Source organism: Hoplias malabaricus, chromosome 16 (genome assembly GCF_029633855.1).
Source record: "Hoplias malabaricus isolate fHopMal1 chromosome 16, fHopMal1.hap1, whole genome shotgun sequence".
Taxonomy (NCBI): Eukaryota; Metazoa; Chordata; class Actinopteri; order Characiformes; family Erythrinidae; genus Hoplias; species Hoplias malabaricus.
Window position 1 is genome coordinate 35,740,601 of NC_089815.1, and position 5,212 is coordinate 35,745,812.

Genomic DNA, 5,212 nt, shown 5'->3' on the forward strand with positions numbered 1-5,212 from the left:
TTCGCTCTCAACAGAACTACACACTGCATAACCCACCTCAATAATTTCCAAGTGCTTTAAAAGACTAGTTCTTTCTCACTTGAAATCCTGCCTGCCTGCTACGCTGGACCCACACCAGTTTGCTTATCATTGCAACAGATCCACCGAGGACGCTATCTCAACAGCACTACACACTGCACTAACCCACCTCGCTTGGAAGCATAAGGAAGCATAAAGTAATCTAAATCTCCCTGGTAGGCGGCTGCGTCGATCTTGGACCTCAGAAAATAAAGTGGACCCACACCAGCAGATGACATGGGACACCAAACCGCCACTGACTGTGGAAACTTTACAGGGTAGCTCGAACAATGTGGATTCCGTGCCTCTCCTCTCTTCCTCCAGATTCTGGGACCTTGATTTCTATAGGAAATGGTCCTTGGTCTTCCAGGACCAAGATGGCATCGCGATCACACTGCGAGGCTCAGCGTCTTACCGGTTTTAGTGATGTTATACTTCTGTACTTAGCTATCTCCAGTTTTCTTGCGCAAATAACTCTTGCGAACTACAGTTACGACAGACAGACACTTTTGGAAATTAACATTCACTGCACAAACACCGGATTCAGCATCGGTTGGACTTTAACCAGCTTCAAAACAACACCCCTCCCCCATCTTGGACTTTCCGATCATCTTTCTTTGTTCCTGCTTCCCAAATACACTCCAGTCATGCAGAGGATTAAGCCTTCAACCAGAACTGTAAAGTTCTGGATGGATGGGGCTGACTCCTTCCTTCAGCAACAGTTCCAGCACACCGACTGGAGTGAGTATGCTGCCCGAGCCTGCACAGGCTCACACATCCACTTGGACACCTACACTAACTCTGTCCTGAAATGCATCAACAAGCGCTCAGGGTACAAGCGTCCTCTGTACCGCCCACTGGAGTCCCTGGCAATATGAAGAGACTAATAGCTATAGCCAAGCACTGCTACAAACGACGGATTGAGGAGCACTTTACCTCCTCTGACCCTCGGCGTATGTGGCAGGGAATACACACCCTGACTGACTATAAACCAACTAGCTTTGTTCCATCTACCAACAGTGCTTCACTCCCTGATGAGCTGAACAACTTCTACGCTCGTTTCGACCAGATGATATTGATATCTTCAATAAACGATCCTCCACCGACGACAACCCACTTGTACTTTCCAATTCGGACGTCAGTCACATGCTGAGCAGAGTGAATGCACAGAAGGCAGCTTGCCCTGATGGTGTACCTGGCCGTGTGCTAAGAGCTTGTGCTGTGGAACTTGCGGGTGTCTTCGCTCACATCTTTAATGTTTCGCTTGCCCAGGCAGCTGTACCATCTATCTTTAAGTCAGCCATTATTGTGCCTGTGCCTAAGCATTCTACTGCTTCAGACTTTAATGACTTTCGACCTGTAGCACTCACCCCAATAATTTCCAAGTGCTTTAAAAGACTAGTTCTTTCTCACTTGAAATCCTGCCTGCCTGCTACGCTGGACCCACACCAGTTTGCTTATCGTTGCAACAGATCCACCGAGGACGCTATCTCAACAGCACTACACACTGCACTAACCCACCTCGCTTGGAAGCATAAAGTAATCTAAATCTCCCTGGTAGGCGGCTGCGTTGACCTTGGACCTCAGAAAATACAGTGGACCCACACCAGCAGATGACATGGGACCCCAAACCGCCACTGACTGTGGAAACTTTACAGGGTACCTCGAGCAATGTGGATTCCGTGCCTCTCCTCTCTTCCTCCAGATTCTGGGACCTTGATTTCTATAGGAAATGGTCCTTGGTCTCCCAGGACCAAGATGGCATCGCGATCACACTGCGAGGCTCAGCGTCTTACCAGTTTTAGTGATGTTATACTTCTGTACTTAGCTATCTCCAGTTTTCTTGCGCAAATAACTCTTGCGAACTACAGCTACAAGAGACAGACTCTTTTGGAAATTAACATTCACTGCACAAACACCGGATTCACGCAATCTTTGACTGTCTGTCTTATTCCTCTCTTCTCCTCAAAGAATTCTTTGAGCGTCAATCTTCCTTCCTGGTGATACTTAATCACTAATTTTAAGTTTGCCATAATAATTAACATTCCCTAATCAGAAGCCCTGGATGAACAGAGAGGTTCGCACTCTGCTCAAAGCCAGAGATGCTGCCTTCAGATCAGGACGCCGGGAAGCATACAGCTTGGTCAGAGCTAACCTGAGGAGAGGAATAGCTATAGCCAAGCACTGCTACAAACGCCGGTCCTGATTCACAAAAAAAACAAAAGCAGATGCACATAAATGGAAAAACCTAATGCGTACAAAAGAAGGGCAAAAAACAAGACTGGTGGTCTGAGATTTCTTACCATGGCATCCCTCAGCATAGAAGCGCTCAGGGTACGAGCGTCCTTTGTACCGCCCACTGGAGTTCCTGGCAATATGAAGAGACTAATAGCTATATCCAAGCACTGCTACAAACGCCGGATTGAGGAGCACTTTACCTCCTCTGACCCTCGGCGTATGTGGTAGGGAATACACACCCTGACTGACTATAAACCAACTAGCTTTGTTCCATGTACCAACAGTGCTTCACTCCCTGATGAGCTGAACAACTTTTACACTCGTTTCGACCAGATGATATTGATATCTTCAATAAACGATCCTCCACCGACGACAACCCACTTGTACTTTCCACTTCGGACGTCAGTCGCATGCTGAGCAGAGTGAATGCACGGAAGGCAGCTGGCCCTGATGGTGTACCTGGCCGTGTGCTAAGAGCTTGTGCTGTGGAACTTGCGGGTGTCTTCGCTCTCAACAGCACTACACACTGCACTAACCCACCCCGCTTGGAAGCATAAGGAAGCATAAAGTAATCTAAATCTCCCTGGTAGGCGGCTGCGTTGACCTTGGACCTCAGAAAATACAGTGGACCCACACCAGCAGATGACATGGGACCCCAAACCGCCACTTACTGTGGAAACTTTACAGGGTACCTCGAGCAATGTGGATTCCGTGCCTCTCCTCTCTTCCTCCAGATTCTGGGACCTTGATATCCATAGGAAATGGTCCTTGGTCTCCCAGGACCAAGATGGCGTCACGATCACACTGCGAGGCTCAGCGTCTTACCGGTTTTAGTGATGTTATACTTCTGTACTTAGCTATCTCCAGTTTTCTTGCGCAAATAACTCTTGCGAACTACAGTTACGACAGACAGACACTTTTGGAAATTAACATTCACTGCACAAACACCGGATTCAGCATTGGTTCGACTTTAACCAGCTTCAAAACAACACCCCACCCCCATCTTGGACTTTCCGATCATCTTTCTTTGTTCCTGCTTCCCAAATACACTCCAGTCATGCAGAGGATTAAGCCTTCAACCAGAACTGTAAAGTTCTGGATGGATGGGGCTGACTCCTTCCTTCAGCAACAGTTCCAGCACACCGACTGGAGTGAGTATGCTGCCCGAGCCTCCACAGGCTCACACATCCACTTGGACACCTACACTAACTCTGTCCTGAAACACATCAACAACTGTGTGGACTGACTTTGACTGTCTGTCTTATTCCTCTCTTCTCCTCAAAGAATTCTTTGAGCATCGATCTTTCTTCCTGGTGATACTTAATCATTAAATTTAAGTTTGCCATAACAATTAACATTCCCTATTCAAATGCCCTGGATAAACAGAGAGGTTCGCACATTGCTCAAAGCCAGAGATGCTGCCTTCAGATCAGGACGCCGGGAAGCATACAGCTTGGCCAGAGCTAACCTGAGGAGAGGAATAGCTATAGCCAAGCACTGCTACAAACGCCGGTCCTGATTTACAGAAAAAAGAAAAGCAGATGCACATAAATGGAGAAACCTAATGCATACAAAAGAAGGGCAAAAAACAAGACTGGTGGTCCGAGATTTCTTGGCATGGCATCCCTCAGCATAGAAGCGCTCAGGGTACAAGCGTCCTTTGTACCGCCCACTGGAGTTCCTGGCAATATGAAGAGACTAACAGCTATAGCCAAGCACTGCTACAAACTCTGGATTGAGGAGCACTTTACCTCCTCTGACCCTCGGCGTATGTGGCAGGGAATACACACCCTGACTGACACTGACACACCCATCTCAGTTACCTCCATCGTGTATATTTGTAATATTGTACTATAGTGAGAAAGGTTTATTCTATTTTATTTCACTCAGCATGTAGCCAGATAGGCTATTTACTTTGGTGCAGTTTATTATATAAAGTTTATGCACTTTATTAACAAGTTTTCCAGTGTCTGCAGTCATCTTTCTCTAAAACTCACACAAAGACATTATTTGAACTATAATTCCAAAACACCTCAAGTCTGCCTCCTTTGTACTAATTTTGGATTGTTTTCTCACTGATGATTTGTCAAAATAGCTAAAGTTCAGATTTTAAGTAAATTTGCCTTTTGAAAAACTGCCTCCTTTGTACTAATGTAGGATTGTTTTCACAGTGCAAAAAGTGGCATATTGATTAGTCAAAATAGCTCTGATATGTTGTAACCTTATTTTAAGTAGTTTTTGTCTTTTGAAAAACTGCCAATAGGTAAAGATATTTTTACATAAATTTATACAAAAAACAACCCTCAGCTACTTGTAAAAAGGACATTTTTACTTAAACATTTAAAAACCCAAGTAAAAGAATATTATCAGGACATTTTTTCTTGTTTTAAGTCAAAATATCTCACCCCATTGGCAAAGTGTTTTTCTTGACAAGTAAATATGACTCAAATTAAACTTAAATACTATTTTTGAGCAATTTTTACTTAACTGAATTTTTTATTTATATTTCTCAAGGTTTTTGTAGGTTTCACATCAAATAATACTGCATTAGATCAACAAATATAAACTAAAAAGCTTAAATAATTCTTTATTGTGTGTATTCTAAATAAACAAGTATTATTTCATTATATTTTTGAAAGATTATAATAATAATTATCAGCAGCTGAGAAAACTGCCAAAGTACCAAAATATTTTTTATTTGTTGAGACTGTTGCCCTAAACTAAACTCCTGAAAGTCTGTGCCTGCTGTGACTCTCAGAGCTTTGTCAGTCAACACAGTTCACACTATCACCCATCCCCCCGTTTTAGCACCTAGTAGTGGCTTAATGTACATAACAAAATGTGGCCTAATGGGTTGCAAATTACCCCAGCACTGCCATTTGGCAGCCTCTGGTAGAAAAAGGGGGTATATGAAAAT